Here is a 24425-nt window from a genome sequence, read left to right on the forward strand (position 1 = left end):
GGGGGGATATTATTAACTGGCACACAATACAATCTCCTACCAACTCCCTAAATAAAAATTTTTAACTTCAGACAAACCGATTAACTCCATAACCAGACCACCTAAAGACTTCAAAAGGTGGTGCCACAACAGACCCCCCCCCACAAGCCTGACTAGCCTGGGCTGCAAAGCTATGGAATGTATCATGTTAATCATAAACAAAGACATTGGGAACCTCCAGACACTGGATCCTACCCAATTCGGCTTCGTTAAGGGCAGATCTTGCCTCTTGAACCTGGTCGACTTATTTGAAACAGTTACCAAACCCATAGATGAAGGGAAGGTAGTCCTCACAGCCTACCTGGACCTCACAAAGGCCTCTGACAATACCCCACTCGGGCATCATAAATATGCTCACCAGCTTAAATATCAATCCCCATGTCACAAGATGGGTTGCAAACTGGCTCAGGGATACAACCCACATGGTCAGAATAAGTTACAAGTGGTGTCCCACAAGGCTCAGTCCTGGGACCTCTGTTCGGTATATATTTCTGCGATAATACAGGCTAACATGGGTTGACTACGGCTGACCAAGTTCACAGATTATTGCAAACTGGGTGCTATAATCGACTCGACTGACAAGCATCCTCCAAAAGGGTCTCTCAGAGACAGATAACTGGTGCCAGAGCCATGGCCAAAAGCTAAATGCCAAGAAGTGCATAGTCATCCCCCTTGGAAAAAACAAAGGGCCCACAAATTACCACACAGGTGGTAATCCATTAAGTACGGAATTAGGGACTTGGGGATCCAAGTAGATGGCACACTCCTTTGACAATTATGTTGCCAAAGTGGTTAGAAAGACTGTCTATATAGCCCACCGGTTCACGTATCGAGAGGTCATTGTGCCCCTCTACTCATCACTTATCAGGCCCATAACTGAGTACAATGCCCCATTTGGGATGTACCTTACCCGACACCTTCAGCAACTGGAAAGACCCCAAGGGTATCTCACCAAGAGGATCAAGGGGCTCAGATGCCCTATGCAGTTCGGCTAGTCGCTTACCGCCTACACAGAGGCGATCTGTGTCATACGGATAAAGCCATGTCCAACCCAGAATTAAGGGACATGCTTCACCTCAGAAAATCTAAGTCTTAAGAGCTACACACTCCAGGGACCTGAACCTCAGCACAGAAATAGGACATGCTGGAGGGACAGATTCATATCCCAGAGGCTCCCCTCACTCTGGAACAAAATCCCAATGCAGGTCAGGCAGAGCCCGTCACAGACCCTCAAGAAAAATCTTGACGAATGGATAAGAGATCGTAAGTTTACCCATGGGATCTCGTGTCGCTGCTTGACAGAGGTACAGTAAACAAACTTTAAGAAGGCTACCTTCTGTGACCTACTATACAGAAGCACGGTCAACTAATCTAAAAGGGTGGCGAAAGCCAAACACTCCGGCTAGGCTTATAAATGCCCTAGGGCAGATAGGATGAACTTCTCTTGCGGTAGTACCCTAGTTTCCCCATCCTCACTATTTCTCCAATAGTGGTACCCTTCCCACAACGTTCTCACACACACCTTCTCTGTACCTAAAAAGAGAACCAAAATACATTCTCCGAAGATTAACTGGAACACACTCAAAACACTCTACCCCTGGAAAATGCTGTCTCCTACAGATCTAATGTACACAGTTACTATACAAGTATGTCCAGTCCATTATCAGAGTGTCTGATCTATTATTGTATAGTGTCAATCAACGATAAGACTTTTCCCCAGGGGTTGTTGATAAATGGCTTTGGATAAATTATTAGTTCTGTAATTTTAATTTCCAATAATGCTGTGGTCTTCAGTAGGCTGAAGAAGTCTTCCAAAGTTGGTATTGGGTTTGTATTCCATCTTCTTGTTATACAATTCCTTGAAATTGCTAGTCCATACCAGATACATGTTTGACCTATTCAAATGAGGACCTTCATTCACATTTAGTAATACAAGAGCTTTAGTTAAATAAAATGATTCATTAATTAAAGCCTGTAGAAAGTTATTAATACCATTCCAAAATGGCTTAATTTCAACACAGTCAAAGAAAATGTGGTTCCAGTCTGCACTGTGTACTTGCTCACATTTCCAACGTATTTCTTTTATGGAAGAACTAATTTTACTGATTCTGTCTGGGTTAAGAATGCTCTGTGCAAGCATTTCCGATTAAAAACTTTCCAGTATTATGTAAAAGATTTATCTATAATAAGATATTTGTTGTAATATCTTCAGTTAACTGTATTGAGTGTCCTTTTGTTATATATTTCCAACGTGAGGTTTTGGGTGTTTTATAGTTTATCAATATTTTGTAAAATTTTGAAATACTGTTTCTCATGTCCGTCATTGTATATGATTTCATATATAGGTTCATAGATTAGTACTAGGCTAACTGCCCTTGAGCCATTTTAAGCCTAGCCAATTATCCCTTGTGAGACTCAAACCCTGCACTTTGTGTTTGTAAGGCAAACACCTTAACCATTAGGCCAAACTCCCAAATCTTAGAAACATAGTTACTAGGTAACTCCTCCAAAGGAGGCCATTCATAGGACTGTAGCATCCACTCTCTTTAAAGTACAACACAGTACAGTATCAGTGATCCATCTGCATACTGTAAAAGCACCAATGTACGTAATCGACTGGATTCGAACCTGTGCAGGGAAACCCCAATGGATTTCAAGCCCATCACCTTAACCACTCTGCCACGATTACAACACGATTACAATACCCCCATATGTATTTCATAAATTTAGGTATTTTTTTTAAATGAAGAATTGTTAATTATTCTGCTTAAATCTTGCAAATTTGACAGAATACTCAGTAAAGTTAGCCAGTCATGTTGTGGAATTTTATATGTTGTTTTTATTACTTCCCTATCTAAAACTTTTAGTTCTTTGATACATTGGAGCCCACAAACAAATCCTTTCTGTTCCCAGGAATTAATAATTTCACTAAATATTTTGTGGAAAGTTCTTTGTGACTATAAATGGTGTTAAAAGATCAAACCAGATTTTTAAATCTATATTTGCATTAATAATTTTCCTAAATGAGTCAATGTAATAATTAATCATACGAGTTTTAGTGGGTTTAGTTGTGTTATATTACATACTAATACATATGTGCCATGGCAAATTGTTTTTATCTGTTATTTGAAATTTTTTTGTAAATCAAAATCATTTATTGATATTACAATTAGTAATTCTTTCCAATTTGCAGAGTAATTTGGACTTATCCAGTCTCAGATTGTTTTCGATATTGATGCTTTTATATATGTTTCTATATAAGGAAAGTTTAATCCTCCCTGTTTTCATGGTCTGATGTGATGTATTAAAGCTATTCTGTTTCTTTTGGGAAACAATAAAAGTTTTACTAGGCATGAATTTATTTCTTTAAGTATTTCTTTCTGGTAAAAGTTGTATTGCCAAGGCTAGATATAGGATCTTGGGCAGTAAAACCATTTTTATTAACTGTCGTCCATCTTCAAATGTTAATATTATTGTGTTCCATTTTTCCACAGAGATTTTAATTGTATTGATGATATTATTGTAGTTTGAGACTAATTCACTATTATCCTTGCATAACTCAATTCGTAGATATTTATATTGTTTCCCTATGATGTGATCCCCCCTTAGGCTGCAGTTCTTTTTTTTATTTGAAAATAAAAAAAAATTGATTTTGATTTATTGAAATGGAGTCCTGAAGTCATGTGAAATTTGTCAATTAATATAGCTAATTCTTCTAATGTCTCATTTGTATTAGATAATGTTAGTAATATGTCATCAACAAATAGCATTACTTTAAAATTGCATTGTTCATAAACATCTATTCCTTTGATTTTTATATTGTTACGAATTGAATCTGCTAATATTTCAGTAGCCAGAGCAAATAGAATCGGTGATATGGGACATTCTTGTTTAGTGCCTTTTGTTATATGTATAGATTCAGAGGTAAAAGGACCTAACTTGACAAATGCTAAATTATGTGTGTGTGTGTGTGTGTGTGTGTGTGTGTGTGTCTATAAATATATATATATATATATATATATATATATATATGTATGTATATATATATATATATATATATATATATATATATATATATATATATTCTTTAGGAGATGAACAAAGGATGCAGGAAGTTCAAATAGTATTAGGATTTTGAATAAATGGTCCCAATTTAGGGAATCAAAGGCTTTCTCTATATGTAAGCCACTTATGAGTGTTTCTTTATTTTCTTTATTAACATAATCTATAAGATAAATTATCCTTTTAATATTGTCATGTGTTTCTATGATATATAAAACCAGTTTAATCATTATTTATTGTTTTGGATAGTGGTATTTTCATTCTGTTATTTAATATGGTCATAAATATCTTATAGTCATTATTTAATAATAATATAGATCTATATGAGGTACAGAGCTTTGGGGATTTGTTTTCCTTTAGTTGTGATTAAGGAATATCTCCAAGAGGGTGGTATTAAAGCTTGTGATTGAATTTCTAATAGAGTTTTATGGAAGAGGGATAGTATCTTTGAAGTAAAAAGTTTATATATTTCCATAATTATGCCACCTATACCTGGAGCTTTATTATTTTTACCCTCTTTTATTGTATCTGTAATTTCTTTGCCGGATATGGGTGCTTGCAGATCTAGTTTTAATTTTCTGGTATTTTTTTATATTAGAACATTTTTCATCTAGATTTAATTGATCGGTATGTATATTTTCTTTTTGGAAATGTTCCATATAGTGATTTCTATAGGCATCAAGAATGTCACCTATATTCGAGACATTTTTCCCTTTCTTTTCATGGAAGATACTTTTAATATTATTAGCTTTTGATTGTATTTTGATTCTTGTGGATAAATTCTTGTGGATAAATTATGTAGATATTTGGGAGAGGTGGCCAAGGTATTAATTTTTAGTTTTTCTAAAGCTAAACTAGTTTTATGTGTTAGAATTTCATTGTATTTATTGTTTAATACTTCAGCTTTATTTTTCATCTCCAAATGATTTTGATTTTTTTCAGCTTTTACTGACAAAAGTTTGGATTGTAGATCTAATCATTCAGAATCCCATTCTCTACCTTTTTTATACCAAGTTAAGGTTTTACCATATATGTAAGCTTTTAATGAGTCCCATATCATTATTTTATTTATCTATGTGGTGTAATTAATATCTAAGAAGAACTGTAATTCAGATAATAACCAGAGTTTGAACTCTTTAATTTTAGTTATGTATGCTGGAATTCTGGAGTTAAAGATTAATGGTCTGTACCCATTTTGAAGTTTTAGTATCAATGAATTGAGGTCTGAAAAGGGACAGGGAGGGATTGAGAAACTAATGATTTTAGAGTGCAAGTCATGGGCATCAAATATTTTTATCTGTTCTAGTTTGGGTACCCAATCTTTGATATTTGATCTTGAAGGGAAAACAACAAAGATTTATCTTATTTAAATTTGAATGCATCTGCAAGATGAAATTAAGTTTAAAGCCTCCTCAAGGGGTGTCTTTGCTTGCCCCTCCCTGGTCTTTCACTCCTCTTAAAAGACGTAGGGAGCTAGAATCTTAAGATGATGATGTGTTTTCTGTGGAAGAGTCCTTGGCTTACTCTTCTCAAATTCCTTCCTGCTTGGATTATGACTCTGAGTAAAAAGATTCTGGTAGTCAACTTCCCCATTGGACAAACACTCTTTTCATGATACTGTTACCCATATGATGATGTTTTTTTAAGTGGGGTTGTTCTCAAGTCTCTTGACATTCAGAAGAGGTATTAGGAGATCCTTCAAATAGAGTCTCCGAAACAGTCAGCTGTTCCCCTATTCTGGCTGCCCTCCTGGATACCTTTTCAGCAGCTTCTGTGGTCCCTTATTCCCAGCCCCCTGCACTCAAGAAACCTCATGCCTGACATATGTAAATTTCTTTATAAATGCTGATGTTTATTGTGTTGCACTGTTGCAGTCCTAACCAATGGGTTATCCGGCTCCCAGTAGCCCTCGATTGGCCAGAATACCAAAGGTAAGTAATAATTACGTCGGCTGTCGGTTGTAAAGGACGTCTGGGCGTCTGATACAAAAGGAGGCAGCCAACGTCACTTCCTCCATCTTCCTTGCTGTGGAGCCTGAAGCAGAAGCATTTCTTGCACAAGTGCTGGTCAGCAGTTTACCTTTTTTGTTTCCGACTATACAGTTGAAATCATAAGTACCCCGCTGGGGATCCTCTTTTCTTGCCTTAACAAATGTCAGAAAAGGTTAATTGTCTTACCTGTGGAAAGCAGATTCCCCATAGATATTTTCATTCCTATTGTATTCACGACCTTCCTAACTCTTATCTCTGTGATTCCTTTAATCCTTGTACTATTCATCGTCGGGCTAAGCTTTTAGTTAAGCATTTTGGAGTTTGGCCTAAGTTTGTCGGTATGGCGTCTGCTGGTCTTCAGGCTTCGGATATTCCCAAGAAACGTAAGGATAAGGACCATGATAGGCTTCCGAAGGTCAAGTCCTCGGATGATTTTAAGTTGGTCGTCCGTCATGCGGTAGCCAGTGATGCGCCTTTGCAGCCCCTGCAGCCTGCCGATTTTCAACAGCAGGCCTCGGTTGAGACCATTTCAGAGGCTCCCAGGCCTCCGGCTTCCATTTTGCCTTCTGACCTTCTGCCTGTGGCCTCTTCAGCTGGATCTGGAGCCACGAAGCTGACTCTGGTGTCAGAGACCTCCGTTCTTCGTTCAGACAGCAAGCTCATACCGACTACTTCACCTGCAGCTTTGGCGGTTGCCAGGCCTCCCGAGTCCTTTAGACTTGCAGGTAAATTTTCCAGTCATAGGCCTGTGAAGAAGCAGGCTCCAGTTTCCTCTCGTTCCCCTCATTCTCAAATGGTTAAAATGGCTGATGACCTTTTGACTCTTATTAGGGGTTCACAGCCTCCTCCTTCAAAAAGAGGTAGGAATGTCTCTCCTGAGGCTTTGTCCTTTTCAGGTTCTGATACATCTAGCACTTCTGTTGATGAAGAGGAAGTTTCTCAAGCTTTCTCTCCTTTTAAGGATTCAGACGCAGAGGAGTCCATCCCTTCTGCTTCTCCTCCAAAAAATTTATCTTTTGGTAGTACTTTAAATACTCTCAGGGAACATTTTAAATTGGAAAGTCAGGATTATCCCCTTCCTAAGAAAAGGATTAGGGAGTTTTTGGATTTGCCTCAGCATAAGCCTTTGGCTATTCTACCTGTGTTGGAAGTGGTTGATGATGTTTTTCTGGAAAATTCCTTGACTCCAAATTCGGTTCCTCCTGCTCCCAGGAAACCTGACAGGTACTATAGAGTCCCTAATTCTCATTTGTTGCTTTTCAGGAATCCGTTGTCTGATCCAGAGGTTATTTCTCAAGGCCCTAAAGGAGTTAAGGCCACTGTTACTAAAAATCCTGTTCCTTCTGACAGGGAATCTAGGAACCTAAATAGATGGGATAAAAAGGTTTATACCTCTACAACTGTTGCTATTAGGTGTACTAATTGTCTTTTTCATATGCTGAAGTACCAGCAGCACACTTTGGAATCTATTAAGTCTAGCATAGCAAGTGCGCCTCAGTTGGCGGAGAGTAAGGATATGCAGGATTTGCTGAATTCTGCCAGTCTTGTCAATAAACATTCATTACATTGTGGTTTTGACATTCTAGAAGTCTCCTGTAGGGCTATGGCTACTGGCTCTGTTATTAGAAGGCACGCTTGGCTTAGGGAGTAGCCCCTACCAGAGCCTGTCAAGGTTAAGCTTTTAGATGTACCTTTGCATAAGGACAGTCTTTTTGGCAGCAAAGCAGAGGAATTGCTCAAGAAGATAGAAGACAAGGCCATGTATATGCAGACAGTTAAAGACTTTCTGCAAGTTCAGCCTCCTCGCTTTAGCAGGAATTACCCTTCTAAGAGTTGGACATTCCCTGATACCAGCAGACAGAGCCGTTCTAGGACTAGAGGTTACAAATCTTCTAGGGGACAGGTGGCTACCCCTCAAAGGTCTAAGCGTTGACGGGCTTCCTCTTCCAAAGTGGGAAGTTCTAAGCCTGCATCTGAATCTAAACATTCTCAATGACTCTGTCCAACTTCTGCCTGTTCTTGCCTGCCCGGAGAGCCCTTTAGGGGGAAGGTTGGCCCTTTTTACAAATGTCTGGGCCAGCATCACGGACAACAAATGAGTATTCAGAACTGTATCCCTAGGACACAATTTTTCTTTCCACACCTTTCCAGTACCCAAAGGATTCCTGGACACTCCTCCAAACCAAAGGGCAGAAGTAGAAAAGCAAATTTTGTCTCTGTTACATCTGGAAGCAATAGAATCAGTTTTTGCTCAGCAGGTAGGCCAGGGTTTCTATTCCAGACTTTTCCTAGTTCCGAAAAAAGAAGGTACCTGGCATCCTATCTTAGATTTATCCATCCTGAACTCTTTCTTGATAAAATGCTCACTCTGCATCATTTGCTCCCAATGTTAGAAAAGGATTCCTGGCTGGAAACATTGGATCTCAAAGAAGCTTATCTGCACATCCCTAACAGGGACAGTTGCAGGCAATACCTTTGTTCAGGGTGGGCAAGCGACATTATCAATTCTCTGTGCTGCCCTTTGGCTTATCTACTGCTCCCAGAGTTTTCACAAAGTGCTTGGCTCCAGTCATTGCTTTTTGCAAGCAGAAGAAAATTCAGATTTATCCATACTTGGATGACTGTTTAATTCAAGCAAATTTTCAGGAACAATTGTTAAAGGATCTAGAATTTATAAAGACTCTTCTCTCTTCCCTGGGTTACACTCTCAACGTGGAAAAATCAAAAATGGTGCCATCTAAAGAGAGAACATTCCTGGGAGCGAGTTTGAACACAGCCGCCCAGATGATATATTTCACCCAGGAGAAGCAGACAACTCTTTCAGTTTACTTCAAGGACTTGGCAAGCCTGTCCCAGCTCCCTGCAAGGAAATACCTGCAAGCTCTGAGATTCATGGCCTCTTGTATTCTCATGATTCCATATGCAAGACTGCATATGAGTAAATTGCAGTGGTACCTCAAAAATATTTGGTGTCAACACACACAGGACCTGGATGTGATAATTCCTCTGCTTCCATGTCTGCAGACAGAGTTTCTATGGTGGGTAACAGCCTGTCTACAGACCCCTGGCCACTCAAGTTCTTACCACAGACACATCGGACTATGCCTGGGGAGCTCACCTGGCTGGTAGATGCATACAGGGAAGTTGGAATGCCCAGCAAATGTACCTGCACATAAATTTAAAGGAGTTGATGGCAGTTCAGCAGGCCTTACTAGCTTTCAAGCATTTTCTTTCTCCAGGGACCCTGCATGTCAGGACGGACAATACCACAGTTGTGTTGGTACATCAATAAGCAAGGAGGGACTCATTCTTACCTCCAGTGCAGACAGAGCATGAGTCTTTGGTATATAGCAGCATCCCTGGGCCTGCATCTCCTAGCTCAGTTTCTTCCAGGAAGACTCAATGTTTTGGCAGACCAGTTGAGCAGACGGACCCTGAATCCTCACGAGTGGTAGCTGAATAGAGCAGTCATTTACAGCATTATTCAACATTGGGGCACTCCTCAAGTGGATCTTTTCTCCTCTCCAGACAACCATCTTCTACCTCTTTTTTTGCACCAGACAGCACCACAGCAGAGCCTGGAAAGTGGATGCTCTGTCCTTCCCTTTGACACGGCTGTCAGTTTATGCCTTCCCTCCTCTTCCTCTTCTTCCCAGAGTATTATTGAAGATCAGGGATGAGCGACCAAGGACTATTCTCATAGCTCCAGACTGGCCCAGACAGCATTGGTATCCACTGCTTTGCAGTCTCTCCCAAATTTCCTGCTTGGCATCTTCCTCTGAAGCCAGATCTTTTGGTTCAGGAAGGGGGAAACATTCTACATCCTCATCTTCAGTCTCTCCATTTAGCAGCATGGCTCATTATTGTATGACTCCATCCTTTTCTTCCCTTTCCCAGCAGGTAGTTGACATGCTGAGGGAGGCCAGGAGGCCTAGCACTAGGAAGTCTTATGCTGGCAAATGGGAAAGATTCTCTCATTGGATGCAGGCTAGAGGGGAATCTTCTTCTCAGCCTACCCTTCCTCTGATCCTGGAATACCTGGTTGATTTTCTTCAGGATGGTCTTTCTTTTTCCTCTATCAAGGTCCATGCTTCAGCCATTTCTGCTCATTGTTCTTTTGAACAACCCATTTTCTCTCATCCTGTCATGAAAATGTTTCTCAGAGGTGCTTGCAACTTAAAACCTCCCAGAAGAGCGCCTACTCCAGCCTGGGATCTTAATTTTGTTCGAGAGAAACTCGCTCTTCCTCCTTTTGAGCCAGCTGCCACTGCAGATTTAAAGTTACTCTCGTGGAAGACTGCCTTCCTCTTGGCTATAACTTCAGCAAGGAGGGTTTTGGAGCTGCATGCTTTGATGGCTGTGGAGCCTTTTCTTATTTTCCATGCAGACAGGGTCTCTCTGAGAACCAACCTACTTTATGCCTAAGGTGGTTTCTAGCCTGACTCCATCAGTCCATACACCTTCCTACCATATTTCCTAATCCTCAAAATAGAGGCAAAAGAATCCTACAGTCTCTTGATGTGCATAGGCAGCTCAGGTTTTACCTGGACAGGACTAAAGACCTTTGGAAATCAGCACAGTTATTGGTCAGCTTTGCCCCTGTAGCCCAGGGCAAGGCTATTTTTGAGCAAACCATTTCTAAATGGATTGCTCATTGTATTACTTTTTTGTTATTCCTTTCATGGCCAGGTTCCTCCTCAAGGGGTTAGAACCCACTTAACTAGAGCAGCTTCCACTTCTGCAGCCTTTTTAAGGGGTGCCCTACTAAAGACATTTTGGAGGCTGCCACATGGTCTTCTGTTCACACTTTCACAAAGCATTATAATTTGTCTTTGTTTTCTAGAGCCAGGGCAGGGTTTGCCACTGCTGTTCTGCAGGGCATTATCTCCAATCCTTGATTCTGTTGGTTCCTCCTCCCTTTTCTCTGGGCTTTGGTAATCATCTCATTAGTTAGGACTGCAACAGTGAAGCACGATGAACATAGTACAGTTGTGTACACTTACCATAAATGTAAATGTTTGAGTGTATTCACTGTTGCAGTCCTGCTTTCCCTCCCTCCTTTCCCCCTTTTCTCTTTTCCTAAGGTACAGGCTAAATTTGCTTTAAGCCTTGTTTTCTGGGGGGCCCCTGACTGTTATGGCAAGAAAGACTGAGGAAGTGATGGCTGCCTCCTTTTGTATCAGACGCCCTGACGTCCTTTACAACCGATGACAGCCAACGTCATTATTACTTACCTTTGGTATTATGCCCGATCGAGGGCTACCAGGAGCCGGATAACCCATTGGTTAGGACTGCAACAGTGAATACGCTCGAACATCTACATTTATGGTAAGCGTACACAACTGTACTTTCTGCTGATCCTTCTGCAGTGTCTGTCTCTTTTGACAAGCCCTCCAAGCTGTTGCTCTCTACCAAGTTGCTCCCTTCAGATAAGGATAGTAACGCTATGGAGTGGCTAGGCAAAAAAAAGTTTACAGTGCTGCCATTTTATCCTTTCGGGCAATCACCTAGCAGACTCGTATGACCAGGTATGATGTTCATCGTGCATACAGCTGCAGTCATAACAGATGGGTTATCCTGCTGTCATGCGGGTCCTCGGTCGGCCGAATTCCAAAGTCTAGGTCCGGTGTCAGTTGTCGTCGCTTCTTCCCTGATGTCAGTGCGTCAGGGGTATAAAAGAGGCAGCCGACGCCATTTTCTTCAGTCTTTCTTGCCGCGCGGTGCCCGAAGCAGAAGCAGTTCGCAAGTGCCAGTCGGCCAGCTCCTGAGATTTACGAAAGTATTTCAGCCGAAGTCTTCTTGAAAGCTAAGTACCCGTTGGAAACTTTTTGCCTCAGACCGATGTCAGACAAAGTTAATAATTGCATTTCATGTGGGAAGCAAATACCGCATAAGGATTTCCACTCTTTCTGTATACCTTGCTTAGGCCCAGACCACAACATCTCGGCCTGCCGTTTTTGTGCTAGATTCAATAAGCACACTATTAAGCGTCGGGCGGAGTTCACCCTTCACTTTTTTTGGCAAAAAATTTAATTCTATTATGTCGTCGGATACTCCGACTCCAGTTTTGAGCAAAAAACGCAAAGATAAGGACTGACATACGAGGTCCGCACCACCTACTGAAACCATGCTAAGGCCGACTACCGGTTCTCTGGCACTCGGTGAGGCGCCTACGACAATGCATTACCGGTGTCTTCAGTACCCGAGGTCGCAGGCTCCTCGGCCCCATTCCTACTACAGATCCCAACGCCACTCCTGGCGGGGAAACTCAGAATTTAGACAGGCCTGCCATTTCCCAAGGGGTCTTCAGGCCTTCCTCCTTCTTATTAAAGCCTTCACTAAATCTAAAGCAGCCATGAAATCCAAAAAACAGGTTCCTCAGACCCCCTCTCAAGGCACCATGCCTAAAAAACAGATGCTTAAAATGGCTGAGGATTTGATTACTCTTATCAGGGGTTCTCATCCCCCCTCTGACAAAAGGCCCAGATTAGAGGAAGACTACCCTTCCTCAGATCAAGCTTCTATTACCTCAGAACTATCTGAGGACCAGGATTATGCCTATTCTCCATTCGAAGACTCTGATGCAGAGGAGTCTATTCCCTCGGTCTCCCCCCCTGAGGACTTCTCTTTTGGGGAAACCATGCATACATTGAGGGAACACTTTCACTGGGAAGGCCAAGATTACTCAGATTCCAAGAAAAGGCTCAGGGAATATCTTCTGCTCCCCCAGCATAGGCCTCTGGCTATCCCTCCTGTTTTAGATATATTGGATGATGTGTACACAGAAGCCAGCCTTAATCCTGATTCTTTGCCTCCAGCTCCTGTTAACCCAGACAGGTATTACCGGGTTCCTGATTCTCACCAGTTCCTATATAAAAGCCGTACTGCTGACCCAGAAACAATTTCACAGGGTCCCAAGGGAATTAAGGCCTCTACTGCTAAAAATCCATTACCTTCAGAGAGAGATTCCAGAGCTTTAGAAAGGTGGGGGAAAAGGTGTACACCTCGGCCACTTTAACCATGAGGGCATTAAACTGTCAGTTCCATATGTTAAAGTATCAACAGTTTTTGATATCTCAGCTGAAAAGCAAGATGACACAACCAGAACAACCAGATTTAAAAGAGTTGCAGGATTTGTTGCATGGTGCAGAGCAAGTGGGTAAACATACCTTGCAGTGTGGTTTTGATGCTTTAGAGGCCTCATGTAGAGCTGCTGTTACGGGGTCTGTTATACGTAGGCATGCTTGGCTCAAAGAGCAAACCTTACCAGATCATGTCAAACCTAAATTATTAGATGCACCTCTTCAAAAAGATGTATTGTTTGGTGTTAAAGCTGAGAAGGTGCTAAAGAAAATGGAGGAAAAAGCGAAATCAATGCAAACAGTGAAAGATTTCCTGCAGGTACAGCCTCCACGTTTCAGCAGAAACTGGCCTTCAAAAAATTGGTCCTTTCCAGCCATGGACAGACCTCAAAGAGGCAGATACAGGCACCCAAGGGGCAGAGGGCAACCTCAAGGATCCTTCAGAGCCAGACAGTGGCAAGCACCAACCCCAAGAGGTGGAGAAGATAGATCACAGTCTTTTAGAAAACAGACACAATGACTTCCCCCTACACCTGCCAAGCAAAGCTTTAATGGCAGCACCTTTGGGCGGAAAATTTACATTATTCTCAAAAAATTGGCATATTGTTACAAAAGACAAATGGATTCTGGACATTATAGACAGAGGCTACAGGTTCCACTTTCACACCCTTCCAAAAATGAGAGGCATGCCAAACCTACCACAAAATCAAAGGGCAGAGGCACAAAAACAAGTTTCAGCTCTCATAAACATGAAAGCAATTAAAGAGGTACCTGCAGAAGAACAAGGTCAAGGGTTTTATTCCAGACTATTCCTGGTACCGAGGAAAGACAAAGAGTGGAGACCTATCTTAGACCTATCCATCCTAAACACATATCTACAGGTGCCAAAATTCAAGATGCTCACATTACAGCAGCTTCTTCCCATGCTGGGCAAGGAGTCTTGGCTGGTAACACTGGACCTCAAGGAGGCATACCTGCATGTCCCTATCAGACAAGATTGCAGAAGATACCTCAGATTTCTTGCAGGTTCAACCCATTACCCATTCTCTGCATTGCCCTTTGGCTTATCTACTGCGCCCAGAGTGTTTACGAAATGCCTGGCATCAGTAATCGCCTTCTGCAGACTACAAGGGATACAAATCTACCCATATCTGGACGACTGCCTGATCCAAGCGGACAGGAAGGACATACTACTGCAGCACATGGCGTTTGTAATAAAACTGTTGAACTTCCTGGAATACACAGTCAACAAAAAGAAATCAAAACTAATACCCTCTCAACAAATAATTTTCCTGGGTGCCAGCTTGGATACAACCACCCAGATGGCCTACCTCACGCCAGACAAGCAAGGGCAACTGTCTCAATACTTCAGAAAAATGGCAACTTACACCAGGCTAACTACAAGGAAAATCTTGCAGGCTCTGGGATTCATGGCATCTTGCATCCTACTAATCCCATGTGTAAAGCTGCATATGAGGAAACTTCAATGGTACCTGAAAAACTTATGGTCTCAACACAGCCACAGCTTGGAAACAATTATCCCACTCATTCCATGCCTTCAAAAGGAATTTTTGTGGTGAACTCAAGCTTGCCAAAGAAACACAGGTCTTCCTTTCTGTGTTCCTCAAGCAACTCAAATCATCACAACAGACTCCTCAGACTACGCGGGGGAGCACACATGACAGATCAGTGCTTTCAGGGAAAATGGACCCGAAAAGAGAAGCACCTCCACATCAACCAAAAGGAAATGCTAGCCGTGCAAAAGGCTATTATGACCTTCAAAGACCTACTGCATCCAGGCCAGCTATTGATAAGGACAGACAACACCACAGTGATGTGGTACATAAACAAACAGGGGAGAACTCATTCATACCCCCTGTGCAGGCAAGCCATGACCCTATGGAACACAGCACTGAAATTGCAAATTCAACTGCAGGCACAATTCCTGCCAGGGAAGGAAAACACACTGGCAGACAACCTAAGCAGAAATATGACAGATCCACACGAATGGAAGTTGCATCCTCAACTTTTCACAAAGATAACTCAGGCATGGGGACAGCCAGCCATAGATCTCTTTGCTACCCACAGAAATTGCCAGTTGAAAAAATTTTGTTCAAAGACCTATCATCCACAGGCCTGGAAAGTGGACGCACTTTCCTTCAATTGGGCAACATTGACAATCTATGCCTTCCCGCCTCTTCCTCTGCTGCCCAAAGTTCTATTAAAAGCCAGAGCAGAGAGGCCGAAAATGATTCTCATCGCTCCAGACTGACCAAGACAACACTGGTATCCGCTCCTGAGGAGCCTGACACATTCCCCACCATGGATCCTACCTCTAGTCCCTCTTCTGTTGTCCCAGCACAACTACAAGACCCTTCACAGCCATCTCAAAACTCTAAATCTAGCTGCATGGAGAATTCCTTGATTTCCCAACAGTTTCTCCTCTCCAAGGAGGTGCAGGATGTCATCTTGGAGGCCAGAAGACCTTCTACTAGAAAGGCTTACTCCGCCAAATGGAAACGATTTTGTGCCTGGAATCAAGAAAAGGGACAGAATTCTTGGGTAATAAATATAGCTCAAATTTTACAGTACCTAGCTGAGATGTTAAACAATGGACTTTCCTTCTCCTCCATCAAGATCCACGCTTCAGCCATTTCTGCACAATAAAACACAGATCCTCCATTATTCTCTCACCCTGTCTTAAGGTAGTTCCTCAGAGGGGCAAATAATTTAAAACCCCCAAGGAAACCACCAGTCCCTGCTTGGGACCTCAACTACGTATTGGAAAAGCTGACCCTTCCTCCCTTTGACTCAGTTTCTTCAACAGAGTTACAGTACTTGTCATGGAAAACAGCCTTTCTTCTGGCTATCACCTCAGCACACAGGGTTTCGGAGCTACAGGCCCTCATGGCTGTGCAACCATTCATCATTTTCCATCAGGACAGAGTTTCCTTACGAACCAATCCTACCTTTATGCCAAAGGTAGTATCCAGTGTAGCTTTCAATCAGACTATCCACTTAATAGCTTTTATCCTAATCCACAAAACAAAGGGGAAAGACTACTACATTCCTTGGACATTCACAGACAACTACGTTACTACTTGGACAGAACAAAGCCATTCAGGAAATCTGAGCAACTCTTTGTGTCCTATGCTGTAGGTGCTCAGGGAAAGGCCATTTCCAAACAGACAATTTCAAAATGGATAGCCCACTGCATATGCTTTTGTTACTCATTTCATGGAAAAACTGTGCCTGCATGCATCAGATCCCACTCCACCAGAGCCACAGCTACCTCTGCAGCCTTCCTCAGGGGGGTCCCTACCAAGGACATTTTGGAAGCAGCCACCTGGAGTTCAGTGCACACTTTCTCCAAGCACTATCACCTCCCAGTATACTCAAAATCTAGAGCGGGCTTTGCCACAGCAGTCCTGCAGGGCATCCTAGCCCCTCCTAGTTCCACTTAGTGCCTACCACCCTTACTTAGCTTTGGGATCCTACCCATCTGTTATGACTGCAGCTGTATGCACGCTGAACATAGTACAGTTTTGTACCTACCATAAATGTAAATGTTCGAGTGCTCATACAGCTGCAGTCCAGGTTTCCCTCCCTCCAACCCCTCTTAGGACAGGCCTTATGACAAACACTTTTCATATAACCTTTTTGGGGTATTCTTTTATGGTGTATTTGCTTGCAACTACTGTTTTTGATTTATCAACATTGCATCTTTGCATAGCATTATGTTTGCCTTCCTTCTGGGGGCACCTGACATCTGGGGCAAGAAAAACTGAAGAAAATGGCGTTGGCTGCCTCTTTTATACCCCTGACGCCCTGACGTCAGGGAAGAAGTGACGACAACTGACGCCGGACCTAGACTTTGGAATTCGGCCGACCGAGGACCCGCCTGACGGCAGGGTAACCCATCTGTTATGACTGCAGCTTTATGAGCACTCGAACATCTACATTTATGGTAGGTACAAAACTGTACTTTTTGGCCCTCCTTTCTCAGGTTTCCTAAGTGGTTTCTCACCTTCCTGATTCTGATAGGAAGGCTTCTGACCTTTCTATTAAGCTCTACCTCTCAAGTTGCTTGCTACTCTATCAGATGCAGCTGATGCTTCCTCCAGGGCTCCTGCCTTTGGTTCTGTTCTTTGGCATTCCTCTTTGGCTTCATCTTCAGGCTTTGCCTGAAGACATTAAAGCCAATTTGCTGGATGCTTCTTGGTGCTGCTGACATTTCAGTTTTTCCAGGATAAGGGTAAAGCCTTGCAGGAGTTGAAACTTGTTTTTGTTTCTCCAAATCTGCTTTTGTTCATGGGCAGTCATACCCTCCGCCTAAGGATATAAATTGTTCTAGACATGTGCCTCCTGCTAAGTCTACTCAAACCTCTACCTCCTAGAAACCTATTTTTCAGGATAAGCCAGGTTCTGTTTGGCAAATTGTGTCCCCTTTCCCTCAGCCAGGTTCCCTTATCCCTCCCTCTTTCCCTCTCTCTTACAAATTGGTTAAGGAGCATAACAGACTCCTGAGTTTTGTCCTTTATCCACCAAGAATATTTCATGGTTTGGAAATCCCTTCTGCCCTTTTGGGCATTCCTCAATCTCATTGGGAACAACTTTTTTCCTCCGCAGAGGTGCTCCATTCTCTCTTGGCCCAAGGCACTATTCAAGTTATGTCTTTTGCTGAGGTTCGGAGGGGTTCTTATTACAGAATGTTTTGGGCTGAAAAACGTAAAAAGTAGAAAACCAATGAGTATCAAAAACAAATAGGTACGGACTCCTTGCTCCAGCAAATATATCCAGATGGAAGTTGATAAGAACCCAGGACAAAATAGAATTCCTTTTAACGCAAAATTTATTAATACAGCGTTTTCGCCGTGTGCACTGACACAGCTTCCTCAGAATACAAAACCTTATTTGATCTAAGTCAGTTTAAATACGTATCAAAAAAGGAAATGATGTCATGGCAATAAAAGGTTGTTAAAGGTGCATGAAAAATGTGTAGAAGTATGTAAACATTTTGTTATTTATAAAACACAAATATAAAACTACATATATAAAAATCAAGTCAAATTTAAAATATTAACTTATTTAAGTATAACATGTTATAAAATATTTAAGTTTAAACATGAAAAACATGCATAATATGCATAGTATGTTATAAACGATGTTGTCAACAGCCACTAAGAGTATGAGAAAATTCAGTTGATACTGGTAGATCTGAATCCTACAACTAAAACTTGTAAGACAATTAATGCATGAGGGCAAAAATTGTGGTTAACCCAAGTAAACATTCTAACTAAAATAAACAAGTAAATAAATTGAGATTGAAGCCCCAACATGTAAGAAGGCAGAGAACCTGATGTACTCATCTTAAATAACTTCTCAGTTTTAGAACTGAAGAAATACTGCAGTTCTCGTTTAGGGCTGGAAAGTTAAATGCGTCAGTTCTCAGTTGCCACTCAAGTTCACAAAGTTCTAACAGTAATGGAATAGGCCCCCCCCTAATATTACCCTGTATTTGGTCTATTGCCATGAAAGAAAAACTGTGCCCAGGATGGTTGATGGTATGTACAGCCAATGCGTTATTTTCATTCTCGGTCCTGATCGCATAAAGATGTTCGTACATGCGATCACGGAGTCTACGATCGGTTTTACCGATGTAGAAAGATGGGCAACAGTCACAAAATGCCACATAGACAATTGATTTGCTTTCATAGCTAAGGGGGACTCTAATAGTGTATTTTTTATCCCTTATTGAGAAAGTTTGTCCTGATCTAACTTTGTGGCATCTATTACAGAAACCACAAGGGAACATGCCTATTTTCTTATTGGAGAAAGTTTTAGGAGCATTCCTTTGTGATAACTCCTTCAAGTTGTTATTCCTTTTAAAAACAAAACTGGGGGTCACACCAAATTTGTCAATAAATGAGGTTTTACTTGTAATGAAGTCCCAGTTCTTACGTATAATAGACATTATAGCCTTCGAATGAAAGCTATAAGTCATGATGTAACACAAAGATGAATCAAATTGAGTAAGTTGGGATGGTGTATTGACCTCTACAAGGTCTGTGGTGGCAGCATCATTCAAAGGATTATCTGATTGAACATGAGACATTACTAAATTGTCCTTACTTAAAATAGCTTTAAAAAACCCATTAGTTCTCTTCGTGTGTACTTCCGAGATAAGTTCACTAATAAGGTAAATTGGGTAACCCCTATTACTAAATAACTCGAAAAGAAAATCACATTCTTTTTCAAAGTCTTCCAACGTACTGCACATCTTAGCTGCCCTCACCAACTGACCTTTAACGATGGCTTTTTTCTGTTTAAAAGGGTGGTGGCTTGAGAAATGCAGAAAGGAATTGCAGTACGTTGGCTTTCTGTAGATGTTGGAAGTATACATCTGAGTTTGAGTGTTTTTAGACAATTTAATGTCAAGGTAATCAATTTCCGTACTAGAAAATTTATACGTAAATTTCAAAAAAGCCGTAGTGGCATTAATTGAAGTAATGAAAGCGTCAGCTTCTGCAGGACTACCCCTAAATAGCAAAAACGCATCGTCCAAGTACCTAGTATAAAATTGTACTGAAGACATTAAGGTTGGAGATGCGAAAAGCATATGCTTTTCCCAGTAACCCATGACCAAGTTGGCCACGGATGATCCACAAGGGGACCCCATGGCGACCCCTTGTTTCTGAAGAAAATATTTTTTGTTGAAAGTAAAGTAATTTGAAGACAGAACTATGTCCATAAGTTCTGTAATTAGTTCAATTTCCAATCTAGGTGCACCTAGTTCTTGTAATAAGAGTGCAGTCCATTCAAGTGCTTCTTGGTGTGGAATTGAAGTGTATAAGTCCACCACATCAACGGTGAGAAAGTTGTCCTCACCGTTGAAGGGTAGACCATTCACACATTCCAAGAAAGACCAAGAGTCTTTACAGACCCCTGGCAACAACTGCACATACTTAGACAAAAGTTTATCGACAACTTTGGCACTAGGGTATGTCATGGAGGACCTACCATCAATTAAAGCTCTCATTGGTGGATTTAGTAGGTCTTTGTGTATCTTGGGGATACCAAACATAATTGGTAACTTTGGTAGTGTGATATCAATGTAATTATAAGTATCCAAGTTGATTCTGTTCGCAAGATACAAATCACGGAAATAACCCCTGATCCTATTGTGTGCAGTGTTAATTTCACTGATGGAAGCCTCTGAGTATGCTGGTGAATCTAAAACTGAAGTCATCGGATCATCCGTGGCCAACTTGGTCATGGGTTACTGGGAAAAGCATATGCTTTTCGCATCTCCAACCTTAATGTCTTCAGTACAATTTTATACTAGGTACTTGGACGATGCGTTTTTGCTATTTAGGGGTAGTCCTGCAGAAGCTGACGCTTTCATTACTTCAATTAATGCCACTACGGCTTTTTTGAAATTTACGTATAAATTTTCTAGTACGGAAATTGATTACCTTGACATTAAATTGTCTAAAAACACTCAAACTCAGATGTATACTTCCAACATCTACAGAAAGCCAACGTACTGCAATTCCTTTCTGCATTTCTCAAGCCACCACCCTTTTAAACAGAAAAAAGCCATCGTTAAAGGTCAGTTGGTGAGGGCAGCTAAGATGTGCAGTACGTTGGAAGACTTTGAAAAAGAATGTGATTTTCTTTTCGAGTTATTTAGTAATAGGGGTTACCCAATTTACCTTATTAGTGAACTTATCTCGGAAGTACACACGAAGAGAACTAATGGGTTTTTTAAAGCTATTTTAAGTAAGGACAATTTAGTAATGTCTCATGTTCAATCAGATAATCCTTTGAATGATGCTGCCACCACAGACCTTGTAGAGGTCAATACACCATCCCAACTTACTCAATTTGATTCATCTTTGTGTTACATCATGACTTATAGCTTTCATTCGAAGGCTATAATGTCTATTATACGTAAGAACTGGGACTTCATTACAAGTAAAACCTCATTTATTGACAAATTTGGTGTGACCCCCAGTTTTGTTTTTAAAAGGAATAACAACTTGAAGGAGTTATCACAAAGGAATGCTCCTAAAACTTTCTCCAATAAGAAAATAGGCATGTTCCCTTGTGGTTTCTGTAATAGATGCCACAAAGTTAGATCAGGACAAACTTTCTCAATAAGGGATAAAAAATACACTATTAGAGTCCCCCTTAGCTGTGAAAGCAAATCAATTGTCTATGTGGCATTTTGTGACTGTTGCCCATCTTTCTACATCGGTAAAACCGATCGTAGACTCCGTGATCGCATGTACGAACATCTTTATGCGATCAGGACCGAGAATGAAAATAACGCATTGGCTGTACATACCATCAACCATCCTGGGCACAGTTTTTCTTTCATGGCAATAGACCAAATACAGGGTAATATTAGGGGGGGGGGCCTATTCCATTACTGTTAGAACTTTGTGAACTTGAGTGGCAACTGAGAACTGACGCATTTAACTTTCCAGCCCTAAACGAGAACTGCAGTATTTCTTCAGTTCTAAAACTGAGAAGTTATTTAAGATGAGTACATCAGGTTCTCTGCCTTCTTACATGTTGGGGCTTCAATCTCAATTATTTACTTGTTTATTTTAGTTAGAATGTTTACTTGGGTTAACCACAATTTTTGCCCTCATGCATTAATTGTCTTACAAGTTTTAGTTGTATGATTCAGATCTACCAGTATCAACTGAATTTTCTCATACTCTTAGTGGCTGTTGACAACATCGTTTATAACATACTATGCATATTATGCATGTTTTTCATGTTTAAACTTAAATATTTTATAACATGTTATACTTAAATAAGTTAATATTTTAAATTTGACTTGATTTTTATATATGTAGTTTTATATTTGTGTTTTATAAATAACAAAATGTTTACATACTTCTACACATTTTTCATGCACCTTTAACAACCTTTTATTGCCATGACATCATTTCCTTTTTTGATACGTATTTAAACTGACTTAGATCAAATAAGGTTTTGTATTCTGAGGAAGCTGTGTCAGTGCACACGGCGAAAACGCTGTATTAATAAATTTTGCATTAAAAGGAATTCTATTTTGTCCTGGGTTCTTATCAACTTCCATCTGGATATATTTGCTGGAGCAAGGAGTCCGTACCTAGAATGTTTTGGGCTCCCAGAAAGGAGCGCGGTTGGAGACCAATTCTGGATCTTTCCCAGCTCAGCACCTTTCTCAAGATTCTTCCTTTTGAAAGTTGTCTTTTCATACTGTATTTCTCCTTCTTCTACCCCAGGACTTTGTGGGTTCTATGTCCCTCAAAGATGCTTACCTTCATATCTCCAGCCATTGTTTATTCCTTGCATTTTTGGTTCTCTGCTTTGCCCTCTTTACTGATCCAAGGGTGTTCACCAAATGCCTCTTGGCTGTCATTGCCTTTTGCCAGATGAAAAGAGTTCAAATCTTACCCTATCTGTACAGTTTGCTCATTGAAGCTTCTTCCCAAGTCACCCTGCTTCATGATCTCCAGTTTACCATTTCCCTGTTTGGGGTTCACCGTAAACTTCCAGAAATCAGTTCTGATGCCTTGTCAGGATCATATTTTCTTTGGTTTCTGGCTTCAGACCATCCCCATGCTGGCATCTATGCCTGCCCCCAAGGCCCTGTCTCAGTGTTTTTTTTTTTTGATGGTAGGTTACATGATCTTTTGGGGGACAGATGATCATTTTTGTTTCATAGAGGAAGGTCTTTGGATAGTCACTTTAGTCACTATAAATGCAACAAACCATCTGAGTGTAGAACACAAGTCCCATTGGGTGGTACCAGGGCAGTTAGTTGCTATCCTTGTGGCCACTGCTCTTTTTGCAAATATATTCATCAGACCAAGGAATTCACCAGTAGAAACACATCACAGTTTTTTTCCATAAATATTCTATCTAATTGTAGCAGTGACTGGGTCATCTATCCTGCAGTATGCATCTGTTCGGCTTTCTACATTGCTCAAACATAAAGACCCATCAGGGCTTGGATTTCTGAACATCTTAGTAACATTAAAAAATAAATATTCTACAAATGCATTATACAAACATACGACTGCTCACACCTCAGCTAGTTTTAAATTTATCATTATTGATAAAATTGTGGGCAATAGAGATGCTTCAAAGCTGGTTGGCATAATATTCTCAACAGGAAGGAGAAATCATGGATTGTGAGACTAGGTGGATTATTTCCACCTGGTTTGAATGATCATTTGTGAGGTTAATATAATCAATTATGTTAATTGGTTTGTTCTCATATATATTTATGGTTTACTGCAGTTTACAAAATACATTGAAAAAGGCCTGTGTGCCGAAACTGGTCTGTGACTGTGGATTGATTTAATAATGAAGGATATAGTGAATCCATTCCAGTGAATTCTGGCTATTCCCTGTGGACTAGTTTGATTTCTGAGCCTTTGCACTTGCCGTCCATGCAGGATTCTTGCTGCTGTATCCTTCCTTCCCTGTCTCAAATTTGAGCTTCAGTGATGGATTAGTTAACTTTGTCTCAACCCAGGGCTTCCTTTCCAGGCCCCAGTCCCGACTCAAGAGCTCTCTACAGACACCTCAGACAGAGGTTGGGGAACCTCATGTCTGTCAAGGTTCAGGGTCTCTTGCCTCTTCATCAGAGTTTGGACCACATTAGTAAAAAGGAGATGAGACTCTGCTTCTAGCTCTTCAGGCTTTTCATATCCACTTTCATATTGGGCCCCTCAAACTTTTCACAGACAGCACCACAGTGATGTGGTATGTCAACAAGCAAGGGGAATCCAAGGTCCTATCTTCTTTGCAGGGTAGCTCTTCAGGTCTGGGATTGAGCTGTCCACTACCAAGTGACTCTTCAGGCAGTTTACATTCCCTCGAAGCACAATCTAGTTGCATACTTTTTGAGCAGGTCCAACACACAAGCTCACAAATGCATGCTTCACAGGTGTTGTTCCCAGATGTTGTCCATTGGTGAGGTATTCCTCAGATCTGTTTGCCTTCGCTTGGGACAGACAACTCCCTCTAACTGCAAATAAATAAAATATTCTGTTTCAGATTCCCAAGTTCTGTGGCTTGGAAAGTGGATGCCCTGTTTTTCCCTTAGTTGGGAATGTTTCTGTCTGCCTTCCCTCCCATTTTTCTTCTACCACATGTGTTTCACAAGATCAGACAGGACTCTCCCAAAAGCTTGCTAATTACTCCATTTGGGTCCAGACAGCATTGGTTCCCCCTTCTTTTT

At 41.1% G+C, this 24425-nt stretch overlaps 1 protein-coding gene and 1 non-coding gene across 2 annotated transcripts in view; one reads left to right on the forward strand and one right to left on the reverse strand.

The window, feature by feature from the left end:
* The window catches only part of LOC122814125 (protoheme IX farnesyltransferase, mitochondrial), a 1575333-nt gene that overhangs the window by 370719 nt on the left and 1180189 nt on the right, over window positions 1-24425 (forward strand). The gene's annotated exons all lie outside the window — the stretch shown is intronic.
* TRNAS-UGA lies at window positions 2647-2728 on the reverse strand. Its single transcript has one exon. It is a non-coding gene; the product is annotated as a tRNA-Ser (tRNA).

Source organism: Protopterus annectens, chromosome 10.part0 (assembly GCF_019279795.1).
Source record: "Protopterus annectens isolate FY-2018-M chromosome 10.part0, PAN1.0, whole genome shotgun sequence".
In the NCBI taxonomy this organism is placed as follows: domain Eukaryota; kingdom Metazoa; phylum Chordata; order Ceratodontiformes; family Protopteridae; genus Protopterus; species Protopterus annectens.